The sequence below is a fragment of the Onychostoma macrolepis genome, chromosome 14, assembly GCF_012432095.1.
Source record: "Onychostoma macrolepis isolate SWU-2019 chromosome 14, ASM1243209v1, whole genome shotgun sequence".
In the NCBI taxonomy this organism is placed as follows: Eukaryota; Metazoa; Chordata; class Actinopteri; order Cypriniformes; family Cyprinidae; genus Onychostoma; species Onychostoma macrolepis.
In genome coordinates this window covers 22039022-22053674 of record NC_081168.1, presented here as the reverse complement: position 1 = coordinate 22053674, position 14653 = coordinate 22039022, and the positions used below count along the sequence as shown (strand labels likewise).

General features: G+C 35.7%; 1 long non-coding RNA gene across 1 annotated transcript; it reads right to left on the bottom strand.

The window, feature by feature from the left end:
• Positions 1-5979: 5979 nt before the first annotated feature.
• Positions 5980-10706, bottom strand: LOC131553785 (uncharacterized). Its single transcript, XR_009274264.1, has 3 exons — positions 9945-10706; positions 7739-7858; positions 5980-6414 (listed from the first exon to the last, which is right to left on the bottom strand). It is a non-coding gene; the product is annotated as an uncharacterized LOC131553785 (long non-coding RNA).
• Positions 10707-14653: the final 3947 nt, after the last annotated feature.

Here is a 14653-nt window from a genome sequence, read left to right as displayed (position 1 = left end):
AACTGATTCAACGTGTTGGCTCTTATTGAATATACACTATGTATTTGTAGTTGAACTGAATGCAGGTTACATTTAATGACAAATCACGGTTTGTATGAACACTATATTAGTGTGGAAATAACTCCCTTGGTGTTAAGCTATTGACACACCTAGTGTAGTTTCAACACTATTAGTGTTAATGGTGAACACCTACAGTGTTGTTTTAACTGTGCAAGTGTTATAAAAAGTAACACTATTTCAAGTGTTTAACTCTATTTGGTGTGGACCTATATAAACCCCGAAAAAGTGTTAATTTTTACACTGTGAGTGTGAATTTAACACTTTCAAATTTGCTGTGTGGAATAGCTGAATTCACACGGAGATCTGGCGGTGCGTAGGACGAGGAACCTCCACGGCCTTCTGGTGTTAATGCCAGTCTGCGTTTATATGCTAATGTGCACCTTTTTGTCATTTGTCTTTTCAGAGTTACGGAAGAGTTTAACAAAGGCCAGAGACGTGAGGTATTTCTAAAAGCGCAGGTAACCTGAATGGTTTGAGCACATACGATTTCATTCACTTTGAAACCTTCATTTATTAGATGCTTTTGTTTGAAGTGAGTCACCGAGGAACCTGGGGTTAAAGGGTTAATTTACCCAAATATTACAATTCTGTCATTTACTCATCCTCATGACATTTCCAACCTGTATGACTTAAAAGCAGACATTCATAAAAATGTCCAAGGTGCTCTTTTCTATTAAATGAAAAAGTGAATGTGAAGGAAAAAATCATCAAAACACCTAAAATATACAATTAGTCTATTAGACTTGTATATAGATATTAAAGTTAATATTCACTGAAACGCACTCTATAAAAATGCTGCAATTTTAACAGTAAAAGACTAAAAATGCTATAGTAAAAACCTGTTAATTAGTTAACAGTAAATTCCCTTAATATATACGATGAGAAGATATTTCATGTATTTTTACTATTCATTCTTCCTTTTTTCTTTTTGAGCTGTACAATGTCTACACTTCTGCGTCACAGAAAAGAAAGTCATACAGGAATGGAATGACTTTTGGGGGAAATAAATAATAAAATAAAAACATTTTTAGGTGAACTATCCCTATAAGAACCTCGCTCCTTATGGAGATTGAATAAAACAACCTTCCAGCCACACCATCTGTAAACAACAACTTCATTAAACATGCATTCCATAAAACCTGCAACTGAGAGACTATGCTGTGGAACAACATTAACATGTTTTCTTTACACAGTCTGTCTCTTGAGTGTTTCATCGACATACACAAGCTCGGTTCACTCTCACAGCTGAAGTAGCTCCATTTCATCAAGTACTGATTGCTTTTTTCCTGCTGTTGTTTCTGAAATTCATATCAAGCGAGACTCGGGACGAGGCAGAGTTATATATTAGCCACGTCGGTTTTATTATAACAGTATGAAGACCATCATGATTTTGATAAGCTGAGCCGCCCATAAGCGCGTAAAATGGATGAGGGTATTTTGTTGATTTATGAAAAGACACAGAGTCTCTTTGTTGTCTTGTTTCCTCATCTACTGAAGTTCATTTTGCATATGGAAAATCCATCATTTCCGCTCAAGGTTACGGGAGAGTCGAGTGAGGAATAATTCTGGGATATGAAGATAGATCGAGAGAGGGAGAGAGAGAGAGGCCACGTACACACTACAGCAAAATTCGGTTGTCCGTTCACATTAGTGCTCAATCTCTTTTGTACACACACAGTTCAGTAATTTTACAAGAATGACGCAGTCCAAATGAAAAATATTGTTTCTCCTGAACGCTCCTCCTCAGACTAAACGCTCATGCGGGTTGCCAGATTAAGGGCAAGCAGCTAGAATGAACGCAATTGACCCTTCGCAAAGACCTTGATTGACAGGCGGTCTGACCAGTCTTAACACCGAATCTGCCATTTTGTCCAACAAACAAATCAGACAGGAGAGTAGATTAACATCAATAGACTTGAAAATTGTTTGTATTGACGTATTTCCATGTTTGAAATAAAATACGTTCTGATGTTCATTCATGTTTATTTCGTGTTTCAAGTAAATATGAAAAGACGATCGGTTCACGTGCCACTTGAACTGAGGCGCTACAGATTTTGTTTCATATCAGAAGTAACCTGCTCTGTCTTGTCTGTCAGCGTGTTGTCAGAGCGTTTTCCTCTTTGCTTCAAATTTTGTCATTTTGTAAGAAATTCAAACAATAAATACCAATGTATCTTGACAGATTGCTGTAACGCCTCAGTTCAAGCGGCACATGAACCGATCATCTTTTCATATTTACTAATTAAAGCATGAAATAAACATAAATGAACATCAGAAGGTATTTTATTTTAACCACGGTTATTTTAATCCAAGTTCAAGCCCACAATGTTAATCTACTCTCCTCGCTGGTTTGTTTGCCAGACAAATGGCGTATTCGGCCTTATGATTGGTCAGATAGCCTGTCAATCGAGCTCCATGCGAAGGGTCAATTGACAATGGAAAAAGATGAGCCAATCACTGTATATTGATGAGTTAATTTATCTGCGTTTTAAAATTCCTCTGGTCACAGAACTTTTAGATGGATGACGGGGCTTTTTAGGTCAGGTAGAATCCAGTTTGTTTGCTGGCTTCCATGGCTGCAGTACACTGTGTTTTCCACTAACTGGCAACCCTGGTTGTGTAAAAATACTATTGGGTAAACTGGCAGTGGGCGGAATCACACAAACCAAACAAAAACAGACATTCTGACACGAAACACACATTGCAAAGCAGAATAACTTGCCGTAGCACTGTTTTTCGGATAAACAAGTATGTTAACTTTTAGCATGTTTCCTAAATATCTGTAAACATATTATGGTATTTTTATGCTTTAATACAGTCAAAAAATTACATATAGTACCTTTAAATGTGGTAGTCACTCCTGAAACTTTACAGTGTGTATGTGGCTAAAAAGAGAGAGTAATACTGTTTCTTTGAGAAGAAGGACGATTTACGTTGCTATTTGTGATGGCTGAATCATCACAAACAAGCTTGAGGTTAACGGCTATTCCTGCTGACAACTTTACAGGCCTGCTCACACAGTCTGGTAAACAACACACACACACACACACTTGATTGTGCATTCAGCAGCCCTCGAGTAGCTGGATAGCTGGTGAATACTAAATATCAACAAAGGTTACAGCTTGACCAGGGAGCGTCTTCAAAAACACACAAAGATAATAAAACAAACTGTGACTCATGATGACAAGAACCTGAAGTGAGCGGTTTTGGTGTTTGGCTTGCTCTTTTCGTATCACTTTTATTATTGCTCATACAACTTTGGCATAAAACTTGGTCCTGGTTGGTGGTACACACAGGAATGATTCCTCAAATCATGTGCTTTCTACTGTAGAGGTGTGATATTACATTTCTAAACAATTTAGACTTGTGATTTTCACCTGCTGGACAATAAAACGGGCAAAGAAAAACTCATGGACGCACACTGGCAAGATACCCAAGTCATGTGGTATGTTAACATGTTAAAAACCACCTTATCGTCCACAGAGCAGCATGCTAAAAATGAATCAGAACAATCAGAAACCACACAGCAACACTTTTTGCACAGACAAAAATACATTTTCTTCAGAGAAAGCAAATCTAGTTACTGAAAATATGTGGTAGTTCTGAGTATTTTGAGGTACTGTGTCGCTTTCCTGAATCCTGAATCACAAAATGATTCACTTTGATCATTTAGTCTTTAAAACCTTAGCAAATGCCTCACTGTCATTGCAGACAGAGAGATTGCAACACAGCCGATTATCTTACAGTATAAAGACACATGACAGGCGAAAAAGAGGTCTTCTGAACACTTGCAAACTCAGAGACGCTAGAGGAACACTATCATTCACATCTGCCACGTTCAGTTTGTTGTTCTTACACTTGGACAAATAAGGAGAACAACAGAGAGCTGAAGATACAGAAACACTCTGCCGTAAACAAAGATGTGAGGAAACAAAAATCAAACTTATTCATTTCATTTTTATATATATGCATGTCCAGGAAAATCTGGAGAGATATTGACAATATGGCACAATTTACTTTATTAAATGAACACATTTATGTACAGAGGAGAAATGTGTTAAATTATTTTGAATACTTTAAATGAAACAAGAAATGGCCTCAACTCATTGTGAAATTGTGTATTTCCAAGTAAAAGAGTGGAGCATATTTACTTCACTCTTAATTACTTAAACAATTTTCTTTCACCATTAACTGATAATTCATTGTGAATTTAATAATAATAAATAATAATAATTAATATAATAATATAACATAAAATAATAAATAATCAAGGTTTAAAAATGTTTAAAATGTTATTATCTTAGACTGTGATGTTACCTGCATATCCAAGGAAATACTGAGATATTAAACATATTGCACAGTTTGCTTAATTAAATTAGCATAGTTATGTACAAAGAACAAGAGCTTAAAATGATAAATATGGTACATTATTTTAAATACAAAAAATAAAACAAGAAATGGCACTTTAATCTCTTTTTTTTTTTTCTTTTTTTTTTTTTTTTAAGTGTGTTTTTCCAGGTAAAACAGTTGGGAAATATTTATTTCACCCTTCTTTATTTAAATAATTTTACACTTTTAACAATTATTTAACAAATATAAAATAAATATTATTAATTAACCAAGGGTAAAAAAAAATAAAAAAGTCAGATATTATTATTTTTTTCCCCCTTGCCAATGTGGCCTGTAGCAAAAAGAAAAGTTTGAAAGGTGGAGAAGGTTTTTACTACATTTTGCTGAAAATATTCTAAAGGCAAAGAATAACAAGAATCTTGCACTGCAAGTCCATTTACTGAGAAAATAAATTGAGTTCGATTTTAGTTCATGCCTCTTTAAAGAGCAGCTATCTTTAAAATAATCTCTCCGTGAGAAAAATGTGAACGGATCTCTTTGTGTACGTCTCTGTTTCCTCTCACCTCACAGAAAAACAAACTGAAAGTGCATAAGAGAACAAACAGCATGAGTTAAGTGCTCGGAGGTACTGTACCTCTGCAGGAGAGTTCATTCCAGCGGCCCACCGGCAGTTTGAAGATCTTACTTTGAGGGGCTTCACCCTTCCAGACAGGACCAGGATCAGAACAACACACATTAGAGTTGCACCATCAGCCACACAACAGAAAATACATGACTTATAGAAATAAACCCATACATTTCATGCATGAACACATGAATGCAACCTGTTTGAATGAATCCAGCAGTTTTATATTAGTATCATTTACATGCTATTATAGTCTCTGTTTTAATTTGAATCCGATTTTCTTTTTTAATTTTAATATTATTTTTTTCAGCGCAATATTTAGATAGCACATTTCATATACAATGGTAATTCAGTGGTGTACCTGATGATTTTAAAATTCGTTTTTATATTTCTATTTAGTTTTCAGTTAAGTTAGTATCATTTCTAAATTTGTTTATATAATTACATTTTTTATTTCAGCTTGATTTCATTTAATGAAAACATTTTATTTGACAACACCACTGAATCCAATAGGACAAAATGTGACTCCAAAAACAATTTAAATTATTTTTGTGTGTGTGTTTCAATTAATGACAAATACTTTTCATTATATTTTGCATTTTAATTAACAAAACCATTTGAATAGTAGAACAACACAGCTGAATTACATTTTAAATCAATATATTTTTGCATTTCAATTAATGAAAACTATTTCCAATTTACATATCAGTTTACAAAAAAAATATTTGTAATCATTTAAGTTAACAACAACACAGCTGAATTTCAAGGGAAAGTGTAACTCCAAATACAACTGACTCCAAATTAACAAAAGCTGTTTTTAATAGTTTTAGTTCACAACAGCACTTTAAAAATATTTTTAAGGTAAGTGGTCGCAAACAATTTATTTTAGCTACATTTAATTAAAAGAAATATGTTGAAAGTTAGTCAGCTAAATTTGTTTATTTAAATGTAGCTAAAATAAATTGATTGCAACCACTTACCTTAAAAAAAAAAGTAAATTCAGTTAATCATTTTTTTTCAGTGTACAAAACAAAAGAAGATATTTTAAATGTTTAAACCATTTTTTAAATAGAATGAAAGCCAGTGGGGTCCAAAACAACAACAAAATGGCCAATAAAAACAAAACCAACTGGTGGCTGTCATGATGCTCAAACGGTCTCTTCCTGTCTAAATGGGGAGTTCCTGTGCAGAATTTGTTGCACGGTTGGTAAGTCTTTATGCTGACAGTCAAAAGTCTGGACTATTGTTTTATCAGACAATCTTTGGCACAAGTGACCCTTAATCCTTGGCAATGAAGTCAGCCGGAGTCATAATGACAGAACGCTCATTCTGTCGGCTGTAATTTAGGGGTGATGAGAGAGACCTCGCTTCAGTAGGATCTGCAGGGACAGAAAGAGGTTATCATGATCCTCTGTGAGAAAGAGAACTCATTCAATTACTGCTGCTCATTTCACACACACACACACACACTGTACCAGCGTTATCTCGTCCTTTACAGAACAGAGCCGTCAGCGAGCCTTTCATTAACAGCTAAGCTCGTTTGATCGTGTCCGAGCAACCACAATGAAAATGATGTGAATGTCCATCCACAGTCATTTTTAAACGAAAAGAGAAACATGTCTAGCTAAGCGAAACATGCTTACTAAGTCAATTATCACTATTTGTATTGCTCATAGATTTGAACAAACCCTAAACACCAAGTATTAAACTTCAGTGTGAACCCGCTACCTTAAATTGTGTGAACTGTTGTGGAGAGGTTCAGTGTAAAAAGCAGGAACAATTTTTACCTGATTTAATCCATAAAAATTATTTTAATGAATATTAAATAATGTATTTAGTGTTTGTATAAATAATATTTTTTATTTAATTTAGATTTCTAGAATTATTTTTCAGTGTAAAATAAAATCACAAAATAAAGTAACTAAATAAATAAATTCACAGATTGTTTCGCATTATGGCAGCAACTTCTGTATGGTCAAGAACCACTTATTAGAAAATGCAAAAATTCTAAAATTATAATTATCGTTAAAAAGGTATAATTATCGTCATAGGCTACTATTCACAAATTTGGGATTGGTATCCTTTTTAAAAATGTTTTTGAAAAAAGTCTTTCATGCTCACAAATGCTGCATTCATTTGATCAGAAATACAGTAAAAACAGTAATAATGTTAAATAAATACTATTTCAATTTAAACTATTGTGATATATTTTAAAAAGTAATTTATTCCTGTGATGAAAAGCTGAATTTTCAGCATCATTACTCTAGTCCTCCGTGTCACATGATCCTTCAGAAATCATACTAACATGCTGATTTGCAGCTCAAGAAACATTTCTTATGATTATCAATGTTAAAAAAAGGCGTGCTGCTTCATATTTTTGTGGAAAATGTGATACATCTCATTTTTTCAGGGTTCGTTGATGAATAGAAAGGTCAAAAGAAGAGCATTTATTCATAACAGAATGTTTTTACTGCCACTTTTGATCAATTTAATACATCCTTGCTGAATAAACATATTCATTTCTTTCACCATGCTATCATCAAAAAAATAAAAAAATCAGCATGCTTTTCCATGGTGTTTTATGTTAATACTGTTGTAAAGGAAGGCAGAATGGGTTGATAGACAGAAAGGCACAAACAGCAGAAGAGAGCGACTGCTGCTATCACTGTGTTGCCGTTTGCTGAGAGCTAATCCTAAATTTACCTCTGATATAAATCAGGATCAGCCCACACAGCTGTAGTCATGGAGACTGACCTGCGGCTCCACGGCGATATAGAATATTCTCTCCAGATATAGAACTCTGTCACTCCAGAACAAACACACCTGAATATAGAATGAACACACTTAGCGTGAGCAATCAATCTGCAGAGAACAGAGGAACATACAACACATGATTAATAACGTCTAACAGCTCCTGAAAGTTACTAATAGCAAACAAATAAAGTTGCTATGATAAATGTACATGTTTGGCTTGGAATAACATGCACAATAAGACCAGGATTGTGTATTATTAAGGTAAATAGGGTAGATTTTGATTCCTGTTGAATTAAACAGTGGCATGCCGTATTTTCACACCTCTCGTCTCTTTGGTGGAATCTTTCTCAGCGGATCAGATCAGTATATCAGATGATTTATGTGCTGTGGGTAACTTGTCATTTAAACTGCATTTTATCATCTGTCAGTAACTAAAGCATCTCATACATCTTCACCTCTGTGTTTTGTTCCAGCCCCCTGATTTAAATGATTGGTAGTCTAAGATACTATAGCTGTCAGTCACTTTTATTGGTGCATCAGCATTGGTTAGCCTATTTCTTTGAGCATCTCGGTTACACAATATATTCACAAAGCCAGCGAGCACTGTACAGTACGTCCAGAATCTTTATTCATCTGGTGACTATGTTGGAGATTTCGTAGCTTATTGAAAATTTTAATTTTAATTTTTAATTTTAATACAGTAAGGGTACGTACAAGGGTATGTACAGGCATGTCTAATCCAAAACATAGCTGCCTTGCTGTCTATAAAGGCAGATACCTTCCCAAGACAGCATCCTTACAGAATTGCAGTTAGAAAGCCACTTAGGAAGCCTGTGATTAAACACACAGTAGTGTTTCTGATATTAGCACATAATAATGTGATACTCTAAAATACATAAACATTTATCAAATTAATAAAATATAAAAATATAAATAGGATAAAATATAGTAAAAATATATATAAAAATATAAAAATATAAATATATTTGTTATTTTTAATCAAGGGTTTTAGTTTGTTTATACACATATGCAGTATATACTGTATATAGGCCTATATATAAAATAATAAAATACTATATAAAATACTTGGTGAAAAAAAACAACTAAAATAATGTTAAACTATTTTTTTTTTTTTTGTTTTTACTAAAAAAAACTGAAAAAATAAAGCAATACAAAATATCTAAAAAAAAAAAAACCCAAAACAAATAATACTACTAAAACTTTAACTATATAAAATTACTACAACAATAAAATTGAAATGAAAACTAAAAATATAAAAAAAGCTAAAGTATACACACATGTATATATGTATATACGTAGTTACGTGTGTGTGTGTGTGTGTGTGTGTGTGTGTGTGACAAAGTAAATGAAATAAAGCCTAAGATATAAATATTGGATGAAAAAAATTGACATTTCAATAATGTTGCCTTAGAAAATGACTAAAAGTTTAAGTTTTAAGTTTAACTAAAATTGTTACTAAAAAGCTAAAACTAAATCTAAAATTAAACAAAAAGCAATATAAAAATACAAAAATAATAGTAAAATAAATATAAGCCTAATAAAACAGCATGCTCATAATGAAACTACTAAAACTTAAATTAAAATAAAATTTTAAAAAGGCAAATTTAAAATGTTATCCAATTTTACATTAATTATATTGTGCATGTTTATGTGGTTTATGAGGACACAAATTTGTATAATGACATGGGTATGACATAGGTAGGTATTACAACGTGAAGGTGATTTATGAGGATACTTGGTGTCCCCTTAATTTAATATGTACCAAGTTTCCTGTGAGGGGTTTATAATTACAGTTTGTATGGTACAAAAACCATTACGCCTATGGAGAGTCCCCGTAAACCATAAAACCAACATGTGTAAATACACACACACAAATACAATTTAGCCAAAAGATGACATCTTAAAAGGCTAATTGTTATAAGTACTCCTGTGCTGCCATTTAAATGCAGCCTACAGGTAGGCTACAGAGAGCTAAAGTATCACTACTTCAAAAGCCTTTAATTATTAAGTTATGCAGGATAAAATTGAGTTACTACAGAAAGACATGGCATGTTGACATGACCTTCCTTTCCAAGAATAAGAGCAATAATCACAGTCAAAATGAAAAGATTTCAATAGAAAAACTCCCAGTCACCAAGTTCCCAGCTTCATCACGATCACAAAAGCATCTGCTCTCAGGAAAATCTCAAAGATGACACAGTAGTGTTTATCAGTCCTTTGAAAGGTGGCCCCTCTCCAAAAGAAGGGGACGTGTGTGACGGCGGGGCTTCTGGGAAACGGTGCGCGCCTCCGTGTAATGAAGGACTCGCACCGTGAATGCCTCCGTTTTGCATGTGAATGATCAACTGTCAGGTTGCAATTGGTAGAAAGGTTAGCGCTGCCCGTCCTTGTCAAAAAACCCAGAGGCAGCCGTCTGACAGAATGAGCCGAGAACTGCTGCTCTTTTCCACGCCGATATCCGAACACACACACGGGCCCGACGCAGCTCTTGTCATACAGCAGACCGTTATCTACCGGCGTTCACCGTAGCTCTTTGTAAAGCTATTGTCTCTCAAAACCTTTGACATATCAGTGAATTACCGCTAACTCCTCTAAATATGCCCGCGCTCATGACTTATGCATGCCAACCAAAGCCTCTAATGCTCATAAATCTGAATGTTGTCAGGCTCGAGACGCGCCGTGCATTTGATGTGCGCGCTGCTCAACAGCGGTGGCGGCGAGGCTTATTTGTTTGCCACTGAAGGTCTGCGGATGGATTCTGAAAGTTCATTCGCATAGTGTCCGTCCCAAAGTTTGCTTTGAGAGTGAATATCTGTCTGTGCGCGGCGACACAGCTAGAATATGAAGTTTCAAATGTCTTAATAGAGACTGCTTTTAAAAGAAACAGCGTTTAACATGCAAAGCGTCAAACTCAAAGACCATCAGTGGGAGGAAAAGTCAGACGTAGCCTTCAGCCCCTGCTAATCAGAGAGAGAGAGAGATGAAGACGGAAGAACAGAAGGGAGAGAGAGACATCTGTATCTTTGTTGCATTCATTTAAAAGCCAACCGCATGTCTTCCCGCGTCCTGATGAATTGATAGCGCGTGTGCAGATGCAGCACTTTGAATAAACAGACAATAAATGATTGCAGAGAAAGTTCAGTCTTGTAGGGTGTTTTCACACACGGGACCTCATTCATTAGACACCAGCAGAATTAGCGTGTAAATCATTTGTAAAACTATGATTTGCATAAAGTAATTTATGTGCAATTGGATTTAAGCTGCTTGAGCTTCTTGAACGAGGCCCTTGGTTTGTTCCAGGGCTCTCAGAGCGGTTATGGTGGATTTTGGAGTAAATGTGAATCAAATAATCAAATTGTAACATGTGAATGTAAAGCTTAAAGTTAAGAATTTGTTTACCTCCATGTCATGTGATCATAAAATCAGAGAATGGTGAAGTTGCAAATGTGTTATTAAAGCAACTGTATGTAGTTTTGTTAAACAGTCCCAAAGTTTTTACATAGGCCTATTGTGTGCTAAGAGTTTATATATATATATATATATATATATATATATATATATATATATATATATATATATATATGAATGTATATATATATGTGTATGTGTGTGTATGTGTGTATGTGTGTGTGTGTGTGTGTACCTGTTTTTCTATTCAGGTGGGGACTTAAACCTGAATACACACAAACTCATGGGGACTCGTGTCACGGTGGGGACCTAAATTGAGGTCCCCACGGGTAAACAAGCTAATAAATCACACAGAATGAAGTTTTTTGAAAATCTAAAAATGCAGAAAGTTTCCTGTAAGGGGTAGGCTTAGGTGTAGGGCAATAGAATAAACGGTCTGTACAGTAGAAAAAGCATTATGCCTATGGCGAGTCCCCACAAGGATAGCAAACATGACGTGTGTGTGTGTAATCAAAGACGGCATATACAGGTTTGCAAGGTTTCAAAGCTTATCTGTCATTAGATCAACTTATTTGCATGCTATATTGAGATGGAACTGATGGGATTTTTGACATCCCAGACAAACTATGTGAGATAGGGACAACAAAGATAAGGTTATAAAAGAGCCAAGTCTGTGTGTTTATAATATGGAGGCCAGTCTCCGCCACAAAAGAAAAAAAAAGTAACTTTTGATCTCATTATTTGGACATTGTATCTCTCACACAGAATTGTGAGGGAAAAAAAGTCAGAATTGTGAGATAAAATTACCTTTTTTATTTATTTATTAATTTTACTTGCAGGGGAACCAAGCTTCCATATTTTAGCTACAACCATACACATCATAGGATAATAGCATGCTAAGCTAACGTAAACTGAGCCAAACACTACTGCAACCTAAATGAAAATTTAATTGGGAATTGGACTGCTTGATGATTGAAAACCAGCGAGTACACAACTTTTATAACAACCAAATGTCAACTGCAAAATCACAATAATTCAGCTAATATCACATAGTTCAACAGCAGCAGCTAAGTGTCTGTCTTGCAGCCTTTAATTTTATGTAACTCTTAGCAAAGAATTTTTTTAGCAAAGAATCTCTTTTTAGATTCCTCTGTCTAGGTTCTGTTGGTCTCTGCCATGATGTGTTGTCCGTACAGACAACACTCCTTCACTAAAGCTATGATGGTGTGACATAAAGTGATCCGCCCTTTTTGCGGAATTTACCTGCTCACCAAACGTACATACCCCAGATTCAGAACAGACAGTTGGGCAAGAAACAGAAGCCATTCTTCTTATTAGAAGTAAGTGCACCATCAGATTGATTTGAAACTGATTTTACAAGGTTTAAAAAAAAACTTACAGTTGCTTTAAATGATTAATTTATTGATACATAAACTCAGGGGGTACTTTAAACAATGTTATGTCTACCATTTCTCAACATTTACCGGGTTTTACACTCCAGTCTCTTTCTTAAACACTTTTTTATGTAAGAATAGTGACTCATGATGCATTTTATTCGCTTAAAACTTAATGTTGATCACTAACTGTGCAAATCTAGCTACCTGGGTCATAATCTGTGACATTACACCTACGTCCTGATGAAATTGGAGCTGTAAATATATGCATGACTTCAAGTGGAGTTGCTGAAGTAAGAAATTCAGACTTTCTAATTTGATTGGACTACAGCATTAAATACAGAAAGATATTGTCTATAGACCACAACTATAGCTAACTAAAACTATGAAAGTTTTTAGTTTTTCAGTGCAAAAAATAACAGTAAGTCTGAACTAAACTGGACCAAAAGACCTGCTACCAACTAACAATACCTGCCAACCTCTAGCAATTCAATCACTGTCAGTGATGAAGTCAGTGTGAATGTCCCTTTAGAAGAGGATTTTCAATCAAACCCTTTATTTCTGGGCTCTGAATGAAATGAGTACATTTCTACATTTCCATTAGTCCCAATTGCAAAGTTATCAAGGTTTTAATCCCTACAAAGCGAGCTCTTTTCGGCCTTCTATTGACAGCGAACAGAAGACCTGGATTCTCATCACGAATCAACACTTCACCATCGACTTTCTCTCATAAGCGACTGCTTCTAACTGCCAGAGCAGTTTTCCACGGTAAGCTGAAAATTACATCAGCATCTGCTGAAAATCTCATTGTTTCTGTTCACACTCGCCAATAACTTTCATTGTTATTAACCCGTCTGGACAACGAATCTAAACCAGGCCGACACATTCTCACCCCTGCGGTCTCAGCCCGGTGGCTGAGCGATTCCCTCACGTCTCGCTCCAGCGGCGAGGTGCTTTGACAGGTAATCAACTGTAATTTCATGCACTGCATTATTGCAGCCAGGATGTAACAACTGTGGCCACTTCCTGCGGAGTGCGAGCGAGCGGCGAGCCGAGGATTAGCCCACTGCCGATGGAGAGAGAGAGAGAGAGAGAGCGATGGGGAAGGGCAAACAAAGGCGTGTGAATTAGGAGAAGGAAACATGAGGTGAAATGGAAGGAGAAGAAGCACTAGAGATGGTGTCAGACTAATCTCAGCCTCAGATGGCATGTCCGTGGACCATTCACAGACCCCCTGACATGTGCTGCTCTCAAAAATGCCAAGAGCTGACCAAAATTACCTGTTCCAATCAGGCCAGAAATATCCAAGAGACTGGACTTTGCAGAAATAGCGAACCTGTGCCTACTCAGAAATAGCATTGTGAATATGATATACCCAACTGAGCATGGAAAAACTGAGCTGCCAGTTGGACAGCACTGGTGACCATTAGCCGAGAGAAATAGCACTGAGCAGATACTTGCATGCTACAATAAATAGTAGTGTGCAGAGGAAAATTATACAGTGGAGATCAAAATTAGAGAACAATCTATAAATACTTGATGTTTCTGAAATATTGTTAATATTCATCACTTGAACCTCAACTTGAAGGAATATTAGCTGTAGGTATACCACTGGAAGCGTAGAGGCCCTTGCTATGAATAACTTCAGCGCATCTGCAGCTACAGGACATCACTAGTGACTCACACTGCGCTGGTGTGATCTTGCTCCATTTTTTTTCTTCCAGTTTCTTCAACAGTTCGGTAACTGTAGTGGGATTCTTAGCCATAACTTGGTTGCCAAGGATTTTCCATAGATTTTCAATCGAGTTTAGATCAGGAATCTGGCCCAGCCATTTCATTATTTCAATATTTTAGTTGACTGCTTTACCTGTTTTGCAGTGTGACGGGGGTATTGTCCTGCATGAAAATTTCAGGCTGATTGGGAGATGATTGCAGGGAAGGAACCGTGTGTTGCTGAATGAGGTACTGACAAACGTTTGCATTCATCCTGCCATGTAGCTGTATAAGAGGCCCAACTCCTGCTGCTGAAAACATCCCCCAA